The sequence below is a fragment of the Prosopis cineraria genome, unplaced genomic scaffold (assembly GCF_029017545.1).
Source record: "Prosopis cineraria cultivar Desert tree isolate PC_DT_omini unplaced genomic scaffold, ASM2901754v1 PC1641, whole genome shotgun sequence".
In the NCBI taxonomy this organism is placed as follows: Eukaryota; Viridiplantae; Streptophyta; class Magnoliopsida; order Fabales; family Fabaceae; genus Prosopis; species Prosopis cineraria.
In genome coordinates this window covers 9,429-26,018 of record NW_026556966.1, presented here as the reverse complement: position 1 = coordinate 26,018, position 16,590 = coordinate 9,429, and the positions used below count along the sequence as shown (strand labels likewise).

Genomic DNA, 16,590 nt, shown 5'->3' with positions numbered 1-16,590 from the left:
AAGTGAACTTGTAGTAATTTTTAAAGGACTATTATATATTCACAAATGTCCTTCAAAAATTTTAAAATTGCATTTTAATTTCATACAAGTAAAAATTCATTTCCAACTCCTTTATTTCCAAATTGAAATAAGCAATATTCTCATCCCATTATAGTAATTTCAACAGTGTCATTTCTTTTATTTTTCAAATGGAGAGTAATTTTGTAAACTCATATATATTTTTAATTCCAAAAGGATCATAATTTATTATTGAAATTTCAATAATTTAGATTTGTTTGGCTAAATATGAGATTCTTAATTGTAATTAATGGGCTTAGGGGTTCCTAATTGCCATTTTCCCTAAAATTAATACCAGTGGATCCAGTGTAAAAGACTCTGGATTGATTTTTCCGTTGTATCAAAAAAAAAGAAAAAAAAAAGAAAAAAAGATTCTAGATTGAGAGGACTATGACTCTGAAATGCCAATATTGGTGCGTAGCATTTAACTATGGTTTAATTATCATTTTTTGGACTAATACGTGGGTTGGTTGAATGGATCAATAATTTATGATTTGGTATAAAAGAAAGTTAATTATTTTATACTAAATGCTAATAAATTCTTAATTAATTTATAATAATTATCCAAAGAAATAAAACCATAATAAATAGTTTTCCTATATAATAACATAATCTTCCTTGACCTTGTAGATGGTAAAGCAATGTAGTGCAATGAAATGTTCATTACCGTCAACATGTTTGACGTTATTAAGAAGAATGGGAATTTTTAATACATACATACATACATACATACATACATACATATATATATATAATCAAACAACAAGAACAAGAACAAGAAGTCCATAATGCTCCTCAATCAAAGAAAGGAAAAAAAAAAACTCATTCCTCCCCATATTCATATGCTCTCTAGATCTGTTGTCTTCTCCCTTTATCAAAATCCCCAAGCACAAATCTAGAGCAATCAACCAAACAAAAATTAATCTAGTGATAAAAATTTAACTCATAACTCATGAAATCCTATTGCCAACGTGACAACCTTTTTGTTGGATAATCTATAAACACTTTGGGCCTGAAGACATATTGGCCCTGGTGAAACTCAGGGACCCTACTTGCCTAAATTTTATTTCATAAAAAAAAAAAAAAATCTCTCGAGCAATCAAGGTAAAAGCACGAGCAAGCATATTCATTGTCTTCTTTCTTCAAACAAAGAAAAAAATATATTAAGAAAGTCTTGTTAATTCAACAAGAACCAAATGAACAAAGTTCATCCAAAGAAAAAGAAAAAAGAACGTATATGGATTTCTGCTATCTCCTATTTTCTTGCTAATTCTCTCTCTAATGGCATTATTAATTTAAAATCGTATTTTTACTTTATTGCTTGCTCCCTTCATTTTTATTTTGCATATTTATATGAACCCTAAACATGCCTTTACATTCTATCACTAATACTCCTCACACATAATACTTTACAAGTCATTGTAATCCTCAGAAAAACAAAAATTCAAGAGTCATATTATAAAGGTGGTGGATTAGACCATCTTTTCTTTACCTCTTATTTATCGCACTTTTAAGTAAATGACCAAAAATTACAGCACACAACTCAAATTATAGACATGGATAAAAAAAATACAGAAAATGATCCGGAAAAAAAAAATTATTGATCATCTTCTGTAAATTTTGAAATCAATTTCCATCATTTTTATGTCAAGTAAAATTAACTTTTAGTGATAGCAGAAACTAGATTGCACTGTCTGCAAAAAATTTCATAAGCCTTTAGTCAGAAGCCAATTTGCTTTTTAACTCTTAAATGAACCTGAAAATTATTGAGCGAGGTCTGTCTAGCTACACAAACATGCCTTTACATTCTATCATTAATTGAATCCCCATACAAAATACTTTACAAGTCAGTAATCCTCAGAAAAACAAAATTTCAAGAGAATTTATATCTATACAGGTGTTGGATTAGACCATCTTCTCTCTTTACCTCTGATTTCCACCTCACTTCTTTAAGTTTTCCATCAACCCCATAATCCTCTCCATGACCAAGTTTATTCCTTCATCAGAGTACCATCCAACTCCAATACAAAGAACACCATCCTTACTGATATCCACATAGCAAGTTACACCCCCAGGAAGCCATAGAATGGTTACATCTTGCATGTCTAGCATCTCCTCTTCTCCAAAGGCGTTGGTGCTCTCAGGGAAGCTCCTCTTTTTCAGAGTCTCTGTACAAAGGTATATGAATGGGATGCCGTTGCCGGCTTCTATGATATCGTCGTTGTCGCTGCCATTGCCAAACACCGGAGTTGCACTGACCTCAAAGACTTTCCAGGACCCCATCAGCTCTGATGGTCTGGTTCGTTTTCTCTGAGAGAATGGCTTGACATCAAACTCCAGATCACTGCTCAGTATGGTGATGGCATTTAGTTATTGCCTCAAGGGAGGAATGACAGTGAGAAGGGGAAAAAGGTCTAAGGCTTGGTTTGCGCAGGGGGAAAAAAATTCTTTTTAATGCACAAAAACAAATGTTCTTTTATTTATGGGAGAATGACAAAAAGAAATTACCTCACAATTAATACCTCAATGTGATCATTATCATTTAGTCTCTGAGGACTTGTCTACCATTTTGATTTTCAACAAAATGACACATTTGCCCTCAATGACTAACATAGGAAATGATTACTTTGGTTGTGTTATTAATTAAAACAAAATAGAAAATGACTACTTTCTTTCTGCAAGTTTGTGATTTGTAAATGATTTAAAAAATGACTACTTCCCTTCTAAAATGACTATTTTAGTGTCATTTGATTGATAAACAAATTTGCAGAAAGAAAGTAGCCATTATCTGTTCCATTTTCATCAATAACCCAACCAAAATAGTCGTTTTCTATAATAGTCACTAAGGACAAATAAGCCATCTTATCAAAGATCAAAACATGAGACAAGTCTGTAGGGACTAAATAATTCACATTTTATGGTACTTAATTATCATTTGCATATTTTGACGGCATTGTTTTTTTCCATTTTCCCTATTTTATCTCTAGAGAAATAATAAAAGACATTTTTCAGTCATAATAAAGGCGTAAGATCACAATGGCGTCTTGCAATCCATGTAGCCGACCCCACCTAGTGGGATAAAGGCTTGTTGTGTTGTTGTTGTTGTTTATTTTTCAGTCATAAGATCATGTTTTTCTCTATTTCATTCTGCATATCAAACAGATGAAAGTACAGAATTTGACGCAGGAGAAAGAAATTACAAGAACAAACAAGCATTCAAGATATAATGTAAGCTTCTTTTATATTTCTAACGATTTTGCCCGGTAATTTGACTTATGTGGAATTCTCTTACTCATAGTTGATGCCCTATTATGTTTATATCTTTCAGATAAAAGTGTTTTGCAGGCACAGATGCAGACTTCTTAAAGTAGAAAATAAAGCACATGTACCTTGGGTCTTTGATATTGGCAGGACTAGCCCATTCTTCTTCATAGACGGCGACCCTCATTATCTGTATGTCTGAACCACCGTCTATGAATTCTATGGTATGGACAATACGAATCCTTTTATGGCAGCCTTTAACCAAGCACTATATATGAAAAATTCGTGAGAGATTAAAAGCAGATTTTTGCTGTTTGCAAATATAATCTTCCAGATTTCAAGTAATAGGAAAAGAGAAAGTCCAAATATCGAAACACAACAGATTTCAATCTAACTCTCCAACATTTATCAAATAGCAAGAGCTTTATATTTACATTCAATGAGGCTATCAACCTACCAACATGAGAAAGAACTAGAAAAATTGTGAAGGCTAATGAAACTACCAAAGATAATTGGACAGGGAAAGATAAGGAACAATAATATCATAAGGTCTGCAAACATTACTGCTCAAAGAATTACTGCATATTGATATCATCTGTAGCGCCAATGCTAGATCTTATTAACAATTGTTCTAGACCTACATGATGTTCCTCAAATGTTTGCCAGCAGGTTCTCTAATGAAAATATAACTACCGTTAATCCCTGTGCGTTGCACAGGAGATGTCCATCTCAAGTTAACAAATTCTTGTGAAAATTTTTCATTTAAAATAGTTGTTGTCATAAAATAAACAAATGCAATTAGATACAATTCAATTCAAATCGAAAACAAATAATTCCAAAAAAAAAAATTGTTTTACTTCTATAAAATCAAATTTTAGAAGATAAGAGACAATGAACGTATCTTCTGATTTCTTTAAAAAACAAAAAAAAAAAAAAGAATTGCAGTAGATCCAATCATGTGATGTTTAACTGATAAAAACATCCACTAGTCATGTCTTTTAAAAAAAAAATTCAGAAAAAAATTAGAACAAAGATATAAAAAAAAAAAAAACGTAAGCACAAGTTTCATCTTTAACAATTACGTCACTAAAAACAGCGCTGATTACTTCAATCAATCAACATATTGCTATCACGTGAAACTTTTGCCACCACTACAATGCAAATCTATAGTTAACCATAAATTTTTATAGTCAAAGAAGCAACTAAAAAGTCACAATCAGAGAAGACAATTAACATGAAGTGATACGTCTTATGTACAAAATGGCCATCATTATAATTTAGGAATTCCAGGAAAAAGTTTCTAGGTTTGGAACAATTAACAAGATAAATTGTTAAAAATGTTCAGAGAGGTTAATGAATTAATTATGTATTGAATTCACAGAATTGTAGACATACACAGACAGCATGCAAGCATTGCCATCAATAAAAACAGTTGCATTCTTTATTGACAAGCAGAAGCAACATGCACGTGTGTGTTGTATCATCAATAAAAACAGTTGCATTCTCTTATTGATTTAGCAGAACAGAGAAATCATTCAATTTTCCATTTTGTCTATACAGCTTAGTCCATATTTGTTGCAAGCAAGATGAATGGATCCATATGATTGAAGCTGCTAAACTAATTACTAATGCTTGATCTATGCCAGTCAAAACTGAGACTATAGATGCTGAACTCACTTGTTCGAACTTGTAAGTTGGAGTGACATGATAATTCGTATCATCAATTTCGCCCAAAGGGATATCTACAGGACCCCTAGAGTAAGATCCATCCTGCAATTTAATTGCCACAATTATTAAAAGAATGATTGTGTGAACAGAACTAATGTTATATTTACAATTATTCTATAGATACAAACATTGTTATGCATATCAAAGGATCCGGTTGATACTAAGATTTACGGTAAATTACCCTTTGCTCCCCGGGAAGATGCTCAAATTACATGGTTTTAGATCATAGGATCCATTGATGCTATAGTTCGGATAAATTACACTCCCTTCAATTGAAAGATGCCCAATTTACGTGATACAAACTAAAATTGCAATCCCCATTATATTCAAAGATGCAGTACATTGACTAACCCTGCAACATAATATAAACTATAAGAAAGCCTATTTTGATCAAAATACCCTTATATCTATTCTTCAAATAATATAATAAGCAATATACGTGTACTAGATCAATATAATAATTATGTAAACACAATTTTGAATAAATTCAATTTATGAATTTTAACTCCAAAATACATAACATTGAAATACAAGGTGAAAAACAACATATTTTCAAATAAGTGATGGTTTTTATTTAAAAAAAAATTAATGTTGTTCATCAAGATATTAGAGTCATATATTGGCTTCAGGGAGATTTGTTTATATTTCATAATAGAAGAAAGGACTATTGATACACGTAAAAGGAGCAGAGACCGAAATGGGAAAATATCAAAGCCCATTTCACTCTTCAAAACCTTATTTATAGAGATATTAAACTAATTACCCAATCTACCCTTTTATTCTTGATCCCTTAATTGCCCTTACTATTCCTCATTCCTTATTCCCATGTATCAACTATGTAATTTGGGTATCTGAGGAAGGGGTAGTAATTTATCGTCATTTATCCTAAACTTCAATACATTTTCTCAATATAATGAGATTTTTGAGGGCTTAAAATTTAAAATGACATCTACTTTCAAAGAAAAACATGATGATTTCTATGAGAGCAAAACAGATAATCAGGACACATAGCGAGTTAATTGCATCTAGAGTCCGAATTTTCAACCTGAAATATCCATAGCAAAAAAGATAGATAATTCCAAAAGATTAATTTATTTAACTTTGATTGAAGAATGTGAGTAATGCTACTGGATACTATTTGAGGCAACCGTATTCATTTGAACATTCAATTTCATATTAACCCATGTATGCAAAATAAGCCACAAAACAATGGGATTAACAGGGCTAAATGACAACCCTATTCATTCAAGACACTCTACTGAGCAAGATATTAGTCTAATTAGGAGGCGTTAACTATATAGGAAGGTCTTGTAGAGTGAAACAGAGTGCACCAAATTAAAAATTACAAATGATCCAGGAAATTATTTTTTTATTAAGGAAGAGTTATCTTGGTGTAGCCAAAGTAAAGCTATAATGTTAGATCAAGCACTTAGATCAAGCACTCACTCCTGCGTCAAATACTCTTTCTATTTAACCACATCTAGCCTCAATGCCACATTTTGAGCTTATGCACACAAAGGTGTTTGAGCTTGAAGGGTACACAAACCACAAATCCACTGTATTTTGCAAGAAAACTCAAATATGATAAATGGGGAACCAAAAACGATAAATGCCTAATCACCTGATCATAATCAATTCAAAAGCTTAGGATATTCAATAAAGGCACATGGAAACTTTAATTAATATCTCTAATAAACATGCGACTCTCTTAGTTAAATCTAGAATGTGAATCAAAAGACTAACAATAGAATTTGTAATAAAAAAATAAATTAAACCAATTAATCATGCAGCTGCAGCACCAATGTTCTATACAAAATCGTAAACCTCAACTACATGAAGATTGGAAGCAAGATTGAGAAGGACAAAGGCAGACTCCTTAGTTTGTGCTAAAAAGAAAAGGCGTGGAAGAACTATCAACTGCTTAAGCAAGTTAGAGGATCAGTGTTGTTGATTGCATGATAAAGGTCACCAGAGCCAGTGATTTGGACCTGGCAAGGGAGGTCATTCAGTGTTGCGGTTGTCTCTAACAAGATTTCTGATTTCTGGAGCACGCTCTGGGTTTCAATTCTCAATCAAGAATTCTGATTTTTGGATCTTCTAAATTTAAGATTAGATTTTTCTTCCTATCAATCTGATTTCTGCTGGGTTTTCATGTTTGGTTTTATGCACAATGATGATTGACAATGGTGAGTTTGCTAGGGAAGATGAACGATGGAGGAGGAGGGAGGGGAATTTTTTATGCAGTCACTTTTACATTTATTTTTCTTGTGATTAAAAATAACTATCATCCCATCAGTTTTTTGTATCATACCAAACATATTCATATTGATCAGTATTCCATTCTATTCCATTCCATTCATATCCTTTTTATGAACCAATCAGGCCTAGAATACAATTGATAATGGACAAAATCAATATGGTAGTAATATTGAACTATATAAGCTTGCAAAAATGAGTTAAACCAAAGTTTAGGATCCTTTTGATCTGTCACATAGTGGTTCCTATGTGATGAATATTGTTCATTGAGTTGTTTTATAAGTTATTGTTCCTTCAATTGCAAGTTTTTTATACTAGGTTCAGGTTAGCTTCTTGTATACAATCTCTATATGTGGGCATGCATTAAGAAATTAGAAATGATGCACTTGTACTACGCTGTATGGGCCTATCATCCACAACAGTCTCAGTGTGAATAGATAAACAGCTGCAGCTGCCATAGTTAAACAGACCTTACATATAACTGTCTTCCTCCTTAGTTTTGTAGGCTTTTACAATCTTTTCATGACAATATTATTGTTGGAAGTGGGCCAATGTAACCTAGGCCCATTACCAATTTTTCCTCAGCCCTACTTAGTTGTTCTGTTAGCATATCCATTTTATTCAAGATATTTTACTGATCTGTAGGGATTTTTAGAATCAGAATATTTTTCCATTATCTTTATTAGTTATTAGGGCAGATTTAGTGCGATTCCATCATATCTTCTCCTCTATATATGTATGCTTCAGACTTTTGAATAAAGATAGAAGTTTTTGCACCACAAATTCACATGGTATCAGAGCAGCGCCTCCTATGTCGTATAAGGCAGTGCTAACCAGTCCCAGAGCCTTCGCCACAGATGGAGAAACTTCTCTAAACTCCACTGCACAAGGTGGAGGCTCAAACAGGACTGCGAATTCAGGAGGGACTGCTGCGGGTTCTTTTGGGAATTCGCATACGGACTCTTCTTCTCAACTTATCATCACCCATTGACTCAACAGCAACAATTACTTGCAATGGTCCAGAAATGTGCTCACGTTTGTGTGAGGTCACAACAAGGAGCGGTACTTGACTGGGCATCCAAAGGTGCCAGAGATTGGTGACCCTAAATATGAAGTGTGGTGTGTAGAAAACAATCTGGTCATGACCTGGTTAGTTCACTCTATGAACACTGAGATCCACGAGAATTATCTTCTTGCTAACATTGCTCAGGAAATTTGAGAATCTGCACAGCGTACCTACTTTGTTCAAGAAAATACAGCAGCTATCTTCCACATAAAATGGGCTCTTCGAACTCTAACACAAGGGGAGAAATCAATTACACTATATTACACCTCCTTGATGCGGTTGTGGCAGCATATAGATCTATATGAAGTTCATCAATGGTCTTTTCATGCTGATGAGGTGTATTACAAAAGGGTTGTTGAACATGAGAGATGTTATGAATTTTTCCTTGGCCTTCATGACTCGTTTGAGGATGTCAGAGGTCGAATAGTGGGTATAAAACCTCTTCCTTCACTTGATGAAACATTTAATATGATAAAATATGAGGAAAGCCACAAGGCTCTTGTTCAGCTTCCTTCCTCTACTCCTTCTTTACCAACTGTTGAATCCTCGGATATGGTAACCCGAGGCAATCTAGGAGGAGATTTAAAAGGGAAGAAGTCTCTTCGGTGTGATCATTGCAACAAGAATAGTCACACTCGAGAGACCTGTTGGCAAATACATGGTAGACCCCCCACTTGAAACAAAAGAATAAAGGTGAGAGCAAAAGTTTTGCAATCAATCAAACTGAAGGAAATTCACTAAATAATGAAGAACTGGTTGTGCTGAAATGACTCCTAGAAAGGTATGCTCAAGAAAAACCAAGTGAGAAACTCTCTCCCTTAGTTACATTGGCGCATGCAGGTACAACTCTACTAACTGTCTTGAGTGCCATTACTGGAAGTAAAAATATTTGGTTTGAGGATTCTGATACCACAGATCACATTACTGGATTTCGGGAGTTGTTTTTTGAGTTTAGACCTTATTCAGAGCACACTCATGTACAAGTGGCTAATAATGCTTAAGCACAAGTTACGGGATCTGGAACAGTTGTTATTTTAGAGTCTATTATGTTGAAAAATGTGCCTGATATTCAGTGTAATTTGCTGTCTGTTACGTGCATGACCTGTCATTTAAATTTTAAATTGCCTTGCTATGTTTGACAAATTTCACTGTGTTTTTCAGGAATTAGCCTTGGGGAAGATGATTGGCAATGCTAAAGAACACAATGGACTCTACTACCTTGAAGGAAAACCCAAAGATAAAGAATTCTTGGCTGATTCTAATTCTGTTTCCAAGCCTGTTTTTGCTTCTACTGTTATGTCCCAAGAAAATACTTTACTATGGCATTTTCAATTAGGCCACCCTAGTTTTGATTATATGAAAATCTTATTCCTAAATTCCATGAATAAAGTCAATTTTCATTGTGATATTTGTCAATTTGCCAAACAAACTCGCAATCCTTATCCTATCTCTACTTATGCTCCCACTAAAACTTTCACTCTTGTGCACAGTGATGTGTGGGGTCTCTCTAAATTGAAACTCCCTCTAAAGCTAGGTGGTTTGTTACTTTTATTGATGATCATACTCGTCTTATGTGGCTGTTTTTAATGAAAGACAAGTCTAAAATTGTTGCTCTCTTTAAAAATTTCTATAAAATTTCAAACTTCCATTAAAATACTTCGTAGTGACAATGGAATTGAGTATCTGAACACAAATTTTCGAACCTTTCTTACTAAAAAAGGATACACCATCAAACTTCTTGTGTGCATACACCCCAAGAAAATGGAGTGGTTGAGAGGAAAAATAGACATCTCTTAGAGGTGGCTAGATCTCCACTATTAGGTAGCAATGTACCCAATAAGTTTTGGGGAGATGCAGTTCTTACTGCTGCTTATATCATCAATCATATGCCATCAAAAATTCTCAAGTTCAGAATGCCTCTCCAAAGCTTTTTAGAGTCTTATCCTCACTCACACCTTATTAATTCTCTTCGAAAAAGGGTTTTTGGGTGCACGGCTTTCATGTTTAATGAAGAGGGTGGGAAACTTGATCCTAAATCCATTAAATGTCTCTTCTTGTGTTTCTCCTCGACAAAAAAGGGGTACAAATGTTACTCTCCTGAAAAACAAAAGTTCTATGTCACTATGAATGTTAAATTTGTTGAAACACTACCATTCTATTCCAAATCACCCATTCAGGGGGAGAATGCTAGTGAATGGTTAATTTGTGCCACTATAGAGAATGATCACTTAAGTAATCAATCCACTATCATCACTAATACTGAACAGCCAAATTCTGAACCTGTCTGTGCCAGTCAGCCCAATTCTGATTCTGAACCTGGGTGTGCTGCAGCACCTAATCTTGACCTTACTGCACCTACTTCTGAAGCTGAAACTCCTTTTGATTATCATACCAGTCAAGAACAGCCCTCTACTGACCCTTATGAATCTGTGATTGACCCTATTATGGATGAAACAAGGGAAAATCAGCCTGGGTAGCTCATACATAGCGAAGGTTCCATTGATGTTCCAAGGCAAAGTCATGATTCACAACCTGAGGTTAATCCTGAAGATCTTCAGTGGCCTATTGCTCTCAGTAAAGGCAAGAGAAGTTGCACCTGACACCCCATTGAAAGGTATGCCTCTTATGATAAGCTTAATGCTCAGCTTAAGACATTTTTACTACTCTTGATAGCAAAGAAATACCTAGAACTTTTGAAGAAGCTAAATCTGATCTGAAATGGAAATTGGCCATTGAAGAAGAATTGAGGGCCTTGGACAAAAATAAACCTGGGAAATTGTTGATATGCCTAGTGGGAAATCAGTTGTAGGCAATAAATGGGTCTTTACTAAAAAATACAACTCGGATGGGAGTCTAAATAAATATAAAGCACGACTAGTTGCTAAAGGTTTTACCCAAACCTATGGCATCAACTATCAATAGACATTTGCTCCTGTGGCTAAATTCAATACTATTAATGTTTTGTTACCTCTGGCTGCAAATTTAGATTGTCCACTACATCAACTTGATGTGAAGAATGCCTTCCTAAATGGAGACTTAGAAGAGGAAGTGTACATGGAGATACCCTTGGGTTTGAGAGGACCCGAGAATGCAAACAAAATCTGCAAGCTCCATAAGTCCCTCTATGGACTAAAACAATCACCTAGAGCTTGGTTTGAAAAATTCACACGTGCTATCAAAGGATTTGGTTATAACCAGTGTCAAGCAGATCATGATTGTTTATGCAGATGATATTGTGCTAACAAGTAATGACACTGAAGAAATTGATAAAATGAAGAAGAAACTTGCTGCCCAATTTGAGATTAAAGATATGGGCTATCTTAGGTATTTTCTTGGGTTGGAGGCAGCTCGATCTTCTTAGGGCATCAATGTCATGCAGAGAAAATACACTCTGGATCTTCTTAAGGAGACTGGTATGATGGGTTCTAGACCTACAAATACTCCAATGGAGCTTAATTGCAACCTGGAAGTAAAACCTGAAGGGAAATCAACTAATAAGGAGAGGTACCAGAAAATGGCAGGAAAGCTAATTTATTTATCTCATACCCGGCCAGATATATCATTTGCTGTTGTGGTTGTAAGTCAGTTTGCTAGTAATCCACAGAAGGAGCATATGGAAGTTGTCTATCGTATTCTCAGATACCTCAAGACAACTCCAGGGAGGGGATTATTCTTTTCTAAAGGAGACAGAAAGATTGTAGAAATCTACACAGATGAAAACAAGAAAATATCTAACACTAAAAGTGAAACAGATGTAGAAGTTTATATTGATGCTGATTGGGCTGGATCCATTCACGATAGGCGCTCTACTACTAGGTATTGCATCTTTGTGTGGGGGAATCTTGTGACTTGGAGAAGTAAGAAACAACCAATCGTGTCTAGAAGCTCAGTGGAATCTGAATATAGGGCCTTAGCCCTTGGAATTTGTGAGGGCATATGGATAGCACAATTACTCAAAGAGCTAGGCATAGAACCACATACTCCAATTAAAATGTGGTGTGATAGCATGGCTGCCTTGAAGATTGCCAACAATCCAGTTCAACATGATCGTACTAAACAAGTGGAAATTGACAGACATTTCACCAAGGAAAAAATAGAAGCTAAAGTCATAGATCTCTCCTACATTCCATCAAGAAAGCAAGTTGCAGATGTGATGACCAAGCCTCTCGTATGGAACAAGTTTGATGAACTAATCGGCAAGCTGGGAATGGTCAACATCTATTCGCCAACTTGAGGGGGACTGTTGGAAGTGGGCCAACGTAACCTAGGCCCATTACCAATTTTTCCTCAGCCCTAATTAGTTGTTCTGTTAGCATATTAATTTTATTCAAGATATTTTACTGATCTGTAGGGATTTTTAGAATCAGAATATTTGCTATTATCTTTATTAGCTATTAGGGCAGATTTAGTGCGATTCTATCATATCTCCGCTATATATGTACGCTTCAGACTTTCAAATAAAGATAGAAGTTTTTGCACTGCAAATTCACAATTATCTTACAAAAGTTAAAAATATTACACAACTTGATGTCATCACACAACTAGCAAGTTATGTTTTGTCAACCATTCACAAAGGCTACAATAAACTATTCAATTAGCAAAAGGAATCACATAGGTAACAAAATGCACCAAAGAACAAAGTTCGAGAAATTAAGTTTTCTATCAACTGTCACAAAGAGTACTTGAATAACAATGAGTATAGTAGCAGATTGACAAGATTCTAACCAAGTATCATGGTAGCCTAATGACTGCTGAGGAGGCACTACTTCTAAAATATCAATCTGCTACCACCCTGAAAAATTCCCTCATCCCAGCTGACATAACCTTTGAGCTCTGATGTGATTATAATGTCATATTTTGATCCTAACAGCATGAGTACACTAGTTCTTTCACCCCACCTTAAGCTAATAGAAGAGTAAGAGTAACCTTTGTCCAAACATGATCTTAGGCATTTGTAGCACATGAAGCATAGGGAACAATTCTTGTGCTAAACCAATAGGGCCATGTCAAGTTAGAGTTTGATATCTAGTTCTTTACAACTAGGCATCCTCTTATTTACAGCCACGACACAATTTTAATGTCATGGAAGTGAATATTTTTTGGCAAATCTTAACATTATGTGTGCCTCAATTAACATTAATCAACATTATATTTCCACTGCAGCAACTATGAAAATTATATATCAAAAGAGTTTAGTGCTCCTCTTCATCAATTCCAGCATCAAACAATAATAGGAAAGATCAAATGGAGAAGGAGCACAAAAAGGCCCACATACATAAAGGAGTTGAAAACAAACACATTCAATTACTGAAACAGAAAATTCAGGAAGTTTATTTGTATTGTGAAAATATTCAGACAGTTTTTTAATTCACAGAACCATAAAATATATTCTTTTCTTGTAGGTATTAGTGACAAACATAGGTTACATATCCCACGCTGAAGGGAAGTCAGTAAAATATAACATCAATACAACAATATAATCATTTGTCCTGGCTATGAACAATAACTTGATGTCTACAAAGAAATCTATGCTAGAACGTAAGAGGGACAGCTTACTTCAAAGTAAATAAGGCCCGGTTCACATTCCATAACATCTTCTTCCATCACATCACTTCTTTCAAAGTTGAAGGACTCAAATGTAGGCAACACAGTGCTTGTTGCATTGTCAGTGATCTTTTCTTTTATATGTAAAGGGGCACCACCATCTCTGGATCCTTCTTTAGCCATGTCGTTGCCTTCAGTATGCTGCAGTGTTTCACCAAAAGGGTTCAAAGTCACCCAATTAATTTTTCTCTGAATCTGTGATGTCGGTCTACCAGAAGGTGATGGCACTGCCTCAACACGGGAAAGGGTGTAGCAGTCATATAGGTTTTCATTTTTGTTACCTATTTCAACTGGCTCCATTTCAGCAGTAAGAGGAGAAAATACTGCACCTACACCCTTCCAAATCCCACTGACACTGCTAGCAAATGTGTTCCAAACTGGTTTTATTACTGGTTCCTGAAAGAGTCATTTTTGTCACCTTCCAATCTGAAATAGAAATACGAAGTACTAATCGTTCTACATATAATACAAACATTGAATAACAAATAAAGTAAAAAAAATTGTTTTTTTAATAGAGGGTTGGGCCCAAAAGTCCATCTTTGGAATGCTTTATTTGAATTTTGTCCAGAAATAAAAGAGTTTAAGGTAATTTTTGTCATTATGTCTTTCACTTAACACATTATCAGTCGTCAGCTTTGAATGTCCAAAATATTTGAGATTCAATGCATGTAAATGGCAGGTTTCTTCCTCATTCCTATCCAAGGCATCTTTATTCATAAGGAAACAAATAAAATTCCAAATTTCAGATAGGATTGCCAAGGATACCAAGTATTAATCTCATTGCTATCTTCATAGCTATATTTTTAAAACAATATCTTAGCGTCCAAATCATCACTTGGCCACTCACCAAAATACATTCTCCTTTTCCAAATATTTACCCAAATTGAACCCACTTTTACATACCTGGGTCTGAAGAACCGTTTCAACCTCCATCAACATAGCCCCAGAGACCAATACTCTACCACCCCTACCTCTCTTCCTCTTCACCATGCTCCTTCCCTTCTGCTTCCTCCGACTGGCCCTCGCCTTCTCTTTCTCGGCCGCGGCATTCGCGAGGTCGTTGTCAACACTCCAGACGTTGTCCTTATTGCCCCTTATTCGCAGCCTCTCTTTGGGACCAGAGTTATGATGGGGTTTCTGGGCCCGAGCGACGAGCTTTCGAGAACAAGGGCTTGGAAAACAACAGGATGAGGAAAAGAGGGAGGAGGAGAACAGGTTGTGAGCTGAGGAGACGGTGCCATTGAATCCTAGAAGGTGGTGGTCACAGTGGCGAGTGGCGAATGCCTTGGTGAGGTGCATGTTCGTGGATTTGGGGACCGAGAACTAGCCGGAATTGTGGTGATTCAGGCAAACAGGTAATTTCGTATCTCCCGTTTTTTGTTTTGGTACAACGTTCAAGATTTTAATTATGGGACTCATTACCTCGGTTGAGATACTGATTTACGATTTAATGATCGAACTGTAATTAAACTGTAATTGAATTAATTATAAATAAATTAATATATTTTAAAATTATTAACTTTTTATCTAAACTTTAGAAAACTAGCTACAGTATTTGAACAATACTTATCCTGGTTCGGTTTCTGTATAGCGTTCAGACGAGGTGCATTTGCTTCTTCTTCTTTTTTGTCCCTGTCAAGTTCAGTTTGTTGTGGTTGCATGTGATTCAAGGAAAATAGTGCGTTTTTCTCTCCATTTGGTTGTCACTTGTGTTGGTATGTTCGTCGACGTGTGATTTGCTTGGGCATCGAGTCGTTCTTCTTTCTTTTTGTGGTTGAGACACTGGTTTTTTTTATTCCCCACTAGGTTGTCTGAATTCAAATCGGTGTGCATGTTTGGTGAGCCTGGTTGTCTTGTGGGGATCCAATTTTGTTTATGTAATGTCTGTCTGAAGTTACCAAACTGCACCCATTCCCTAACACACAAAGGTAATTACAAGTTCTTAAGCCCTAAGTTACCACAAATTACAAATATTAAATATTAAGAAAATTAATTATTTATAAATAGTTGGAATTTCAAAATTTTTTGAAAAACAAGTTACAACACTAAAACATATGTATTTATGTACAACGAAAGCGTTTAGTGATGCATAAATATCATACGATAAAAAAAACAGGGGCAAAACAATCATGTTTGCCAAAAAGGGATCATATGTTGCAGCTCATATGATAGATTTTGTTATCATGACAGTTCGACTAATACGAACTTTCAACATGTACCATTTTCACATAAGAGCAAGGGAAAGGAAGGGAAAACTGAGTATTGAAAGGAATAGTTTGTAATTCTATAGTCATTCTCATTTATTTTGGGTTTTGTAACGAATTGCATATGCATATGCTAACTTAGAATTCATTATTGTTGTGTAATGCATTTAGATGAACTGTACTGTAAACTGTGGGTATCTCGACCTGAGGTATTGTAATTGTATTATTGTAGTTGTGAAAGGTTAAAATACTAGTGCAAGTGCTAATTTTAAGTTGATTTATACGTTGTTTGGTCCGTTTGGAAAGATCATTACTTGTTTTACCCCTAGTGGAATTTATGTCAAATATGGGGTTTTGGCAACTAAATCTTGTCTGGGTTATTGTTGTTGTTGGGATTTGAATGTTTATACAGGT

The 16,590-nt window shown here is 35.0% G+C and overlaps 1 pseudogene; it reads right to left on the bottom strand.

Annotated features, from left to right (window-relative positions):
- Positions 1-1,839: 1,839 nt before the first annotated feature.
- Positions 1,840-15,375, bottom strand: LOC129300547 (uncharacterized; annotated as a pseudogene).
- Between the last annotated feature and the right edge of the window lie 1,215 nt (positions 15,376-16,590).